The following is an 11,498-nucleotide window of genomic DNA, read 5'->3' on the forward strand; positions in this document are numbered from 1 at the left end:
AAAAAAAAAAAAAAAAAAAAAAAAGGTGGGGGATCTTGAAATAAAGGTAAAAACACCCTGTATTAAAATTCATAGGATATGCCCAAGTGGTGGAAGTGCGCCAAAAATTGTCATGTGGCCTCCACACACAAAGAGCGGCACGCATGCACATGTACATGTACACACATGTACAGACACACATACACAGAGAGACATACCAATAATAACAAAATAAAATTTTAAAATAAAAAATACAAAGAGATTAATAAAGGACTTTGTTTTCTGAACAGACAAAGAGTAATAAATCTTTAGCTAGACTAACCAAGAAAAAAGACCCAACTAAGCAAAATCAGAGCTGAAGCCATGTGTGGTGGTGCAAACCCCAGCACTCAGAAGGCAGAGGTAGTGGATCTCTGAGTTCAAGCCCAGCCTGGTCTACAGATCGAGGTCCAGGACAGTCAGGCCTGCACAGAGAAACACTGTCTGGAAAAACCAAAGGGAGAAAAAAAATAAGGAAAGAAAATAAACTACTCTGACAGGCTAGAGAGATGGCTCAGGATTAAGAGCACTTGAACAGCAGCCTGGCTCCCCGCACTCACACTGGGTGGTCCATAACCACCTGTAACTCCAGCTCCGGAGAATCTGATGCCCTCTTCTGGACTCTGTGGTCACTGTTCTCTTGTGGCATATGCACAAACACATAAATAAAAATAAAATCTGCTCTTTAAAAAAGAAACTACAAGAAAAAAATTACATGATTAACAAACTGGAAAATCTAAAAGAAATTAACAAATTTTAGACATATTCTACCTACCCAGACTAAATAAAAAAGAAACAGAAAATTTAAACATACCAGTAATAAGAAATAAAATGGAAACCGTAGTTAAAAGTCTCCCATAAACATAGCAAGCTCTAGACCAGCCAAGGTTACATAGTGAGACCCTGTCTTAAAAAAAAAAAAAAATCAAGGGCATGATGATTTTTTTTGACTGAGTTCCACAAAGCATTTAGAGAATAAATAATCAAATTCTCAAAAATTAAAAAATATTGAATAAGAAAGAACATTGTAAAATCCTTTTTATCAGGTCAAGGACTATCAAAACCTCACAAAGATACAACAACAAAAGAAAATTGGGCACCTATTCCCTGATAAACAGGGCCATAAAAACTTTTTAAAAATATAGTGAAAATCAGCCTGATGCAGAACCACACACCTGCAATCCCAAGACTTGGAAAGCTGAGGCAGGAGGGATGAGAGCATGGCATAAATACAGAGAACTTGCCTCAAACAGTAATAAAAAATAAACAGGAAAAATAATACTAATTTTTTAAAAAGTGTGCAAAGTCAATAAACATATATAAAAAATGCCCAACATCTTTAGCTACCAAGAAAATGCAAATCAAGTTGGGTGTAGTAAATACACCTGTAATCCAAGCACTTAGGAGGTGAAAAGTTCAAGATCATCCTCAACTACATGGTTTGAGGTCTTCCTGGGTCATGTGAATAGCTGTCTGAAAAATGAGAAGAGGAAAAAAACCCAAAATAACAAGGGGGGAGGGAAGAAGAAGGGAGGGAAGAGGAGATGCAAACCAACTCTACTGAGACTCATCTCATCCCAGTCAAAATGACTGTCACCAGGAAAAAGTACATTATATGAATATATGAAAACATAACCATGAAGTTCAGTATTTTACACATGTATGCAATTTGCTGTTGTTGTTTTGAGACAGTTTCCCTGTGTAGCCCTGACAGTCCTGGAACTTGCTCTGAGTTCAGGCTGGCCTTGAACTCACAGAGATTCACTTGTCTCCTGAGTGCTGGATTAAAGGTGTGCACCACCACTGCCTGGCAACAATGCATACCAATTTTAAAAAGATTAATATCCCCCAGGGCTAGAGAGATGGCTCTGCGGTTAAGGGCACTTGCTGCTCTTCCAGAGGCCTTGGGTTTGATTCCCAGTACACACATGGCAGGTCACAACTGGCTATAAATGCTAGTCCCAGGGGATCCAACGCCCTCTTCTGGCCTTCTTGAGCACTACAAGTACATGATGTGCATACACACAGGAAAACATTAACACACATAACCAAATAAATCTTTAAATCGATTAAAATCCAAAATATATAATGATCTTAAAAACAACAAAATTGCAATTAACAAGGGTTAAAATATGAATGAATGTTGTACACAAATTATACAAGTGACCAACTATGTGAAAGTTTGCCCACTGACTGTATCACTCCAGTAAGTATGGCTATTATCGAAAGAATAAAGAGGTTCTAGAAACATCCTTCAAAAGTAAGGACATCCTTCAGGAGTAGAGCGCTTGCCTAGCACATGTGAAGCCTTAGGCTCAACCCCTAGTGTCTGTGGTGGAGGCTAAGGATGCTAAGTGCTGTCGGGCAATAGGGAAATGTAACCCTTACATGTCTGGTGGGATGCTAAGGAGAGCAGCCCAACTAGAAACAGGAGTATTAGACGAACCAGCTCTCCCATTGGTGGCTACTGCCAACAAATTTCACAGGACAGAATTCCATTATTTTGTAAAAAACAAGCAAACAAAGGGGACAGCAGCCTGAGGGAAATGTAAAAGCACACACTAAGAACAAGGGGTGCAGAGTCACATGGGGCAGTTCCTGCCCGGGAGGTCCCTCTGGAGGCCACTAATGCAGAGGAGGTTTGCAAGTGTCCTTAGTTTGATTGGTGGCTAAATGAGAGATGCAACCACACCTGACTGTACCTGAATACACACATGTCAAGGCATGAATGTATAGGTCAGAGGACATCTTAAAGGAGTTGGTTCTCTCCTTCCACCATGTGATTCCTGGGGGAAATCAATTCAGGTCGTCAGATTTAGCACTAAGCAGGTTTATCTGCTGAGTGGTCTCACTGGTCTGTTTCTCTTACTTTTCCTAGCGGAGTCAGCTGAGCTGGTAAGAGAGAGGAAAGTGGTACCAATGGCAAAGGCAGCAACAGCAGGAAGTTAAGGAAGGAGTTCCCGAGATTGTGCTGGGGAGCAGAGGTGTAAAATGACCGCCTGAGAGCAGCTGAAGACAAAGAGCCTGCAGGCTTTAATCACTCAAGAGGAGCTGCCAAGAATTCCAAATGCCAGGAATGAAAGTTGTGACACTGGCCTCTCAAGGCCCAGCACTCTATGCCTTAGAACATAGCACAAACTGCTTTTGGAGCACAGCATCCCAATATCTGAGGCCCATTCAAGACCTGTACCACACGCAGTAGCAGTCAGGGATCACAATAGCTGCCATGTATTGGGCCCACTGGGAAAGCCCCAAGCAACAAACCTTCAACTTGAGTAAGTAAAGCCACAGTCTAGGTATAATAGGAAAACAGTTCCCTATTCCCAGAGCTGGGAATGAAAAGCCTCTGGATGTACCGCATAGTACAGCCCCCCCTAGGCCTTGGGCACTCAAGGCTCAGGACTGCCAACACTATGACTTCTCCTCGCCTACTCACAATTTCTGGATCAAGCAGGGGGACTCCAAGTAGCAGACAAGGACACAAAATGACACATCTTGTTTGTTTGACTGGATGCTCTTGGAGAACAGCAGACCATATCCTATTCAAGGTTCTGGCTCAGTGACTTCCTTGTGATGGGTCTTCGCTTTTTGGTTCAGCTGGGACACCGTGGCATGGTGGAGGCCCATCCTGTACTGATGGCAGCCTTCACCAAGCACTGTATGAAACAAACCAAATATACCAGACTGACATGGAAGCTACCCATCAGGGGTGGGAGGAGTCTACCCCTGAGTCTTGAATCCATCTTTCCTAGAACCTCTAGGGCAGTGGTTCTCAACCTATATACCAGATATTTTCACAACAGTATCAAAACCACAGTTATGAAATAGCAAGGAAATAATTTTATGGTTGGGGTCACCACCATAACAAGAGCAACTGTACTAAAGGGTCGCCGCATGAGGAAGATACCAAAAACCTGCTTCCTGGCCTTGGCTTTACCATCTGGTAGTCACCCTCAGACAACACATCCTATGCACAGCAACAGGCAGACAACAGGGACAGGGGCAGAGGAAGAAAGGACACTTTCTTCGTGTCACCCTGAATGCACACAAAATGAAAGCACCAGGTAAAAACAAGATGTAGATCTGTCTTCTCTAATAACCTGGCTCGAGCTCTTCACAAACATATCCTAGACATTTCCTCCATGACAGCCGCAAGAGCAGACCCGAATTTTCCACTGTGTGGCTATGGTTCCCCCAAGTCACTGCTACACACCAGAAATCACAGCCTGAAGCTAGGACAGTACCTGAAGGAAGCTGCCAAACCAGCTCTTTGTCGCCATCACAGGTGGGAGAGAAGAAGACACCTAAAAGTCACTTAGAAAAGGATTTCGTAGACAACCCCAGGTTGCAGAGGACAACCAGGTCCTATGTGGGGCCTGACAGGCCTCCTAACAACCTGTCCTTGGCCAGACCAGGGGAACCACCACATTAAAAACAAACAAAACACCTCAAACTCTTACATCAGGAAAGCTCCATGAGAAACAGCCAGGAAGTTTACAGCCTGATGTCACTGGAAAAGTGGGGGAGATTTTCTCAGCTGCAGGAGACACTTCCTTCTGTAGAGAAGGCTGCTTTGTCTTCCTGAGGGAGGGGTTCAGCAGACAAGTCTGCATTATGAGCTCCTCCCTAGCATACCAAGGCCACACCAGTGTCAGTGTCTTCTGCTTGGATATGCCACACTGAGTCATAGGCAACAGGTCCCTGAACTAGGAAGCCCATACCTGAGCCTGGAGAAACAGGGAGCAAGTGCTGACACCTTCATGCCTCAGCAGAACAGCCTATACTCCAGGACAACGAGTGGTCACAGGCTAGAGCACCTCCAAGCCATTCAAGTGACCTCTGAACCCTTGAAAGTCACTGGTGGGGATGGAGCAATGGCTCAGCTGTTTAAGACTAGCTGCTCTTCCAGATGACCCAGGTTTGATTCTCAGCACCCACATAGTGGCTCACAACTATTTATAACTCCTGTGGGGGGGGATCTGATGCCATCTTCTGTCCTCCAAGGGTATTGCATCCAAGTGGTGTACATACATTCAGGTAAAACTCCCCCAACACAAAATAATAGCTTTAAAAAGTACTGACATGCGCTTCTCAGAATTAGGGGAGCTAGTTCAGCCCACTCACGGTTTCCAAGGCCAAGGGAACACCACTCAGCTTCTGAAGACAGCCTTGTCTCGTTTCTGGCTGGAAAGGGTTTCCCATTGCTCACAGACAATGACTTATTCAATGACTGGATCCACATAAGGAAAAAACCCAAATCCAGTTTCTCCTACATTGCTATCACTTCTGCAAACACATGTGTGTGTGATGTCTCCTTACACAGCACCCAGGAATTGGTTCTAAAGCGAACACTAGCTGTGTTTCTGCAATCCATTTTCACTGCAACCTTGTCTACTTGAAGACAAGTCTGTCCCTAAGATGGCCTTCACTCCAGATGCCAACCTCAAACCCAGGCTACATCTGACCCACTGTCCATATGTCAGGGCTCACCATCTTCTCAGACTGGATTCATTTTCTCAAACAGCTCACAGAAGACAGAGAAACACTAACATTTACTATTGGATTATAAAAGGCATTAAAATGAATGCAGATGAAGAAACACACAGGGCCAGGTAGGAAGATTGAGTAAGGCTGCCTTGCCCTCCCTGGAACTTCCAAGTGTTCAGCTCCGAGGAAGTCTACTATGTGGCAGTCTACCCACAGAGGCTTCATTCCATGGGTGTGACTGATTCAACTACCAGCCACGGCTCATCTGCTCAGCTGTCAGACCCTCTTCCTTCTTTGGGGTCTGGGGATAAGACTGAAGTCCCCCTCCTCTGATGCTTCTGCCCTCATCTTCCTATGACCGTCCCACCCTGAAATTACCTAGGGGCTACCTACCAGCAGAAGGCACTTCATTGCCCAGGATTTTAGGAATCATATTAGGAATTAATAGAAATAAAAATCAGGAAATGGGACAACACACTGCCACACTGCTAGACACCACAAAAAGTTTGTATAAACAATCACCTGCTCCACAAGGTTGCTCCTGCACAGAGCAAGAGTAGGCAGTGAAATTATCTGTACACTCCCCAGAAAATCCCCAGGCCTAGCAGCGGGGCAGCAGAGGAAGCTTGCCATGGTCCCAGCTGCAGCTCCTCCAGTTCCACCACAGCTTTACGACTCGGGAAAAGTTACCTCACCTTCTGGACCTCTGTTTACCCTCTGGTAAAATAACTAAAAGACCTCAGGTCAATACCAGCTCTAGGTCATTCTAAAATTCAAAGAGAAAAACAACAGAGAACCAAGAGTTGAGAGGAGACAGCAAGCACTTGTCATGATATTACAGATAATAAGTATGACCACTGTACCCATATGTGACAAATTTCAAAGGAGAAGCATGTGGCCAAAACTTTCCCTACCACAGATTTCCAGGATGTCTTTTCCAGAAAGCCAAAATAAACAGTTATTAAGTGGAAGGGCAGAAAGGAGAAAAGTGTTCCTACCCATGCAGCAGAAGCTGCCCACGCGTGTTTAGACCCTATGACCTTGCCTAGTCTGACATCACCCAGAGTCCTCAAGAAGGGGCTCCTACTCTCCTTGAAGCCAGATTCTGCACAGGGTCCTCCACCCACCCCGTCCTCCTCAGCATCACTGATTTCACTCTTCTTTGCAGCAGGTCTACCAACCCGGCGTGAGGACCATGTGGTAAGTAAGTACTTCAGGCCTAGACACCACGAATCTTAGTCACCACCACGGTGACACATCAACCAAGAGGCATGGCTACTCCAATAAGCTTCATCTACAGAACTCTGGCAACTGGACACGGACTACAGGTCATGGCAATCCCATTTGTAGCACAAAAGGCAGAGCTCTCACCTCAAATAACAAATGCTTCTTCTGGAGCCATCTGAGTGACCATGGTCCCGCAACACAGATTTAGGTCGCTCCAAATTCCACGTTCCAAAGTGAAAGCAGTTTCATGAAGCTTTGTAGCTTTACAGAATAACGACAGCCATAAATGAAGCAAGTGTAAAACTCTTTGGTGAGTTTATCAGACGGGCCTTTACAGCAAGGTGGACAAAGCTTTTCTATGGGCCACAGATGCTATCTGATGACAGGCTTAGCTTGTAGACAGTAGAAGCTAGTGGCCTGCTAAGTTACTAGATGCCAAAGGTTTTTAACCTATTAGTCACGGGATACTACTGATACAGAGGTGGACAAGGAACAGCTAGCAACTCAGGTGGCTAAAGTGGGCCCAAGATAAGCTAATCAGCTCCTGGCAGCTTTCCAACCTCTCCGCATCCCTGTAGTTTTAATCAGACAGAACTTCTCTCCAGGAATTCCCCTTGACAAAGTCATCAGTTCACAAGCCTATTAAAAATCTCCCAGTTAAGCTGAGCGGTGATGGTGTACATCTTTAGGGAGGCAGAGGCAGGCAGATCTCTGAGTTCAAGGCCAGCCTGGTCTGCTGAGTGAGTTACAGGATGACCAAGACTACAGAGAAACCCTGTCTTGAAAAACCAAAAAAAACAATAAAAACCTCCAAGTTCAAACACACACCACCCCCCCTCTCAGATGCCATCACCCCCCTCCAGTTACTGCCGCCAGTACGAGACACAAAGTGTAAGAGGACTGTGACAAGGCTGCCTTCACCCACCCACATCTATCAACCCATGACCTCTCAAGGCTCAACTCAGGCTTCTGGTTGGTGCTGAGCATTTTTATGACACACCTAACAGGCTTCTCCAACCAGCCCAGCTGGATGTTTGCTCATCTGTTGGGTACCTCATACTCTACTAGGTACTGGCTATGTGGTTCGTCTTTTAACAGAAGCTGTGTTGGAACAAAGAGTCTTTCTGGATCTATGCCTTCCTCATCCTCCTAAACCCATAAGCAAATCCTAATGTAACAGGCTGGCAAAAAACGAACATATTTTAAAGAGACAATTGTGTCTCTCAATCTGACTATCAGAGTATTGAAACAATGGACCCAAAGAGATGGGAATCTCCCCAGGAATCTCAAGCTGGGAAAAGGAAAAGAGCACTAGCCAGAGGGAACTTGTCTCCTAGAAAGAGGGTTCACGTGAGTCTAACAACTTGTTAGACCACCTTACAGGAGACTGAAGTCCAGTCAAGGATGGGTTAATGATGGGGCCACACCTGTGTTGCTTAAATAGGCAAATCTTCAGCCTTCTATTTAATCTCACTCCAGATTCACTCCAGATTGGAGGTTCACTAGATCATCTGTCCCAATGTGGCCACATTGAATAAATTTTCTTTCTGTACTTTTCACTTTTAATCTGGCTCTATTCAGACCTGGCTTGGGATACAGGTTGTGACCCCCATCTGTCAGCACTGACAGTTCTCCACAGTGACACCCTCTCGAGTGTAGTGTCATCCTCCATCGACACAGCCCCTCCGGGACCTTCTCACTCCCTCCTGCCCCTCATTCACCACCAACCAGTTAGGAAACAGAATGAGAAAACGGCGGGCTTCCGTTGAAAACTCTTCTGAATACTGGCTCCCGAAGGGTAAAGCACCTGCTAGGCATATGGGGGGCTCTGAGTTCTGGGAGAGTGAGGAAGAGTACTGCAAAACAAATCGCAGAAAACACCACCTCGCAAGTCCAGCTCCGACCGTCAAATGGGGCTTCATTCTACTGCCCCTTCCGCTCCACCCGACTCTCAATTGTTCTTCATCTTAAAGCTTCTGCTGCTTAAATGGCACCTTTCCCCTTCCTCATGCCCACCACAACCACAGAACTCCCATACCTGAGAGATTTCCCAAGGTAACTCGCTCTGTGCACTGAAGGTGACCTTCACAGAAGCCTTGTGCACTCCGTGGGCACCTGGTCACATACTGAGAGGGCTTCCAGAGATGCTCTGTTCCTGAATTCTTTGTTTGGTGTAACTTGCCTCCACCAGTACAGGTAGAGTAGGAGTCCTGTGTGGACCCTGAATGTAAGAGGCACAATCACCATGGGAAGTCATGGCAGGCACCCCCTGGGTGTCAAGCTAATTCACATAAGTGATGTTCTTGGGGGCTAGGCCCACGTCACTTGACTATTGACGCCTAACACACTGGGGTGGGCACAATGGGTCTCTTTCAGCATTTGCATCACACATGTGCCCTTGAGTAGAACTCAATAGCGAGTAAACAGCCTATTTTTAGTTAATTTCCAAAGTAACGAACACGCAACGTTCTGCACACCTTCCACTCCGGGGCCGAGAGGGAGAACAGTGGGGCAGTGTGTCCGAGCGGGGGCGGCAAGACTGGCTTTTTCCATTACCTGCCCTCCTGCTCCCCTCCTGCTCCAAGGCAGACCCTCTTTCCACTCCCTCACAAGTTCCCATCTCCACCCCGGGAGGCTCAGCCATGCTTCTGAGGATGTTTCAAACGCCAGGGCCTAGCTGCAGGGCATGCTGCAGACATCCAGAGAGAAATGAGACCATCCACTATTTCCACCTCATCTCCTCGGGGTGCCAACTCCAGTCCTTTCCTGTTTTCCTCTGGGGTGGCTCTGCCCAGGATGCGTAGTTTCCATAGGTCTGTGTGGGCAGAGGATGTGCATCACCAGCGGTTCCCAGCTGGGGGTAGGGAGGTAACTTCATGGACACACACCTGTGTTCCAGGCCTCTCTCCAGGCCTCACATATCCGACGGTGTTACTGACACCCGGAGGCCACCACTGAAGACCAGAATTACAACACTAACTAAATAGGGGTCAGGAGCCCATGTCCCAGTCACTGTGTTAGGGGCTGTGCTGCCCCAGAACTCTTGACAGCAAACACACCTGCTGGCCCTGACCTCTTTCTCGGGACACTGGTCTCAGATACGCAGGAAAAGAAGCAATTCCTACTTGGGTTTTTCATACTTTTATGGAAAAAACAAACCACTTATTTTACATTTAGTCTCACATCATAGCCCTGAATTCTGGGACCCTAAAACTGTCAGCAGTGGACACCAGAAGGTCCTTCAATTCAGTTCAGCTATGACAATGTCTGCCTCAAGATGGCATCAGATCCCAAGGGTGGGGGCTCAATCTCCCAAGATGTCCCTACTTCAGTACAGATGCAAGCTCAGGCTGTGCCACCTCTGATGACCAGTACCTATAAAGAGGGTCCCAAAGACCCCTCTTTGAGTTGGCTTTCTCCCAGAAACTCATATTACTCAGAGAAACACTAACTTACATTTACTGTTTTATTACACAGGGTATAAAAAGATGCAAGAGGTCAAAGTATGAGAAGACCCTGCCCATGCGCTCCCTAGGCACCCTCTCTAAGATCCTCTGAATGAGTCCTCTAAGGATTTTCTGGACTTAATATTACAGGGGCAATGCTAACTAAACACTGGTCATTGATAACCTACTCAAACTTTAGCCCTAGGGGCCAAGGGCTGGGTTGAAAGTCCCTACTCTCTGGTCCTGCTCATGTTTTAGTTACCAGCTCCACCTGGAATCCAACCTACAGGATGTCGGATGGTGTTGGACAACTTATATGCAAAATGGCATTTATCAGCTCAAATAATCCAAGACTTTTAAGAACTGTATACCAAGAAGTAGATTAAAGATCTAAAAAGATGTTTCCAAATATAACATACTGCCAGTGTAGGAAAAGAAGGAAAACTCCGGGAGGAGGGAGGAACAGGAATCAAATGTACAAATTCATGTATGCCTAGAAAAACAGGCTTGATACCAGAAGATTTAATGATTGCACATAGATGGAATTTTTGGGTGACTTGGGGTTTTATTGTTGTTGTTATTATATTCTGGCTTTTTTTTTTCTTTTTGAGACAAGTCTTGGTTTGTGGTTCATACTGTCCTAAGAACCCTTGGATCTTTCCACCTCAGCATCCCCAATGCTGGGATTAAGGCGTGCAGCACGTGCCTTGGCGTGGATATGTTTCTCTCCACTTGTATTTCTCTAAGAGCTGTCATCTCCTACCATGACCTAGCTGCAATAGAGTACTACACTTTGACCACAAGAAACACAGTGAGGTCCACAACGGGCGAATTATATCAAACAATCCTCTGCCTCCTGTTTCTACTCTTGCCCGACCTAATCCACACACCTCTCTATCTGACCTCAGAATCTCCCAAAAGTCACTTTTCTCCCGTTCTACCTCTAGGTAAACAACACAATCCTTGGAAAGATTCCTCGACCTATCCCGGAGACTCAGGAGCCTCACCACGCCCCGCGGATCCTCACCCTCCGCTCGCACCCCACCATCTCTTCAGGACTCCGTCATCCCCTAAGGTTTGGGACTCATGTCCATCTCCTGTCTCAGTGGCGGGCTCGAGTACTGCCTAGCTGCGCGTTAGCAGTACCGCTCACCTGAGACAAGAGGAGCGCACAGGAGACGCAGTGGCAAGCGCCACTGGACCACCAAACACTGACACCAGCCGCTGGGAAGCAGGTCCGCCACCGGGCGAGCGCTCTGCGCCTGCGCGAGAGGGCGGGCCCGCGTAGGGCGCACGCGCACATCCCGGGAGCGCCAAGGC

The 11,498-nt window shown here is 46.4% G+C and overlaps 1 protein-coding gene across 4 annotated transcripts in view; it reads right to left on the reverse strand.

The window, feature by feature from the left end:
- The window catches only part of Snap47 (synaptosome associated protein 47), a 48,195-nt gene extending 36,733 nt beyond the window's left edge, over positions 1 to 11,462 (reverse strand). The window contains exons 1-3 of one of the 4 annotated variants that reach the window (XM_050163676.1): positions 11,332 to 11,438; positions 8,771 to 8,953; positions 6,877 to 6,993 (exon numbers count right to left, since the gene is read on the reverse strand). The gene's annotated coding sequence lies outside the window, so the exon portion shown is untranslated. Of the gene's footprint in view, positions 1 to 6,876; positions 6,994 to 8,770; positions 8,954 to 11,331 lie in introns of all 4 variants that reach the window. The other 3 variants (XM_050163678.1, XM_050163679.1, XM_050163677.1) reach the window with 3 other exon arrangements.
- Positions 11,463 to 11,498: the final 36 nt, after the last annotated feature.

This window comes from Alexandromys fortis, unplaced genomic scaffold, assembly GCF_014885135.2.
Source record: "Alexandromys fortis isolate MF-2015 unplaced genomic scaffold, M_Fortis_MF-2015_v1.1 scaffold_149, whole genome shotgun sequence".
Lineage (NCBI taxonomy): Eukaryota > Metazoa > Chordata > Mammalia > Rodentia > Cricetidae > Alexandromys > Alexandromys fortis.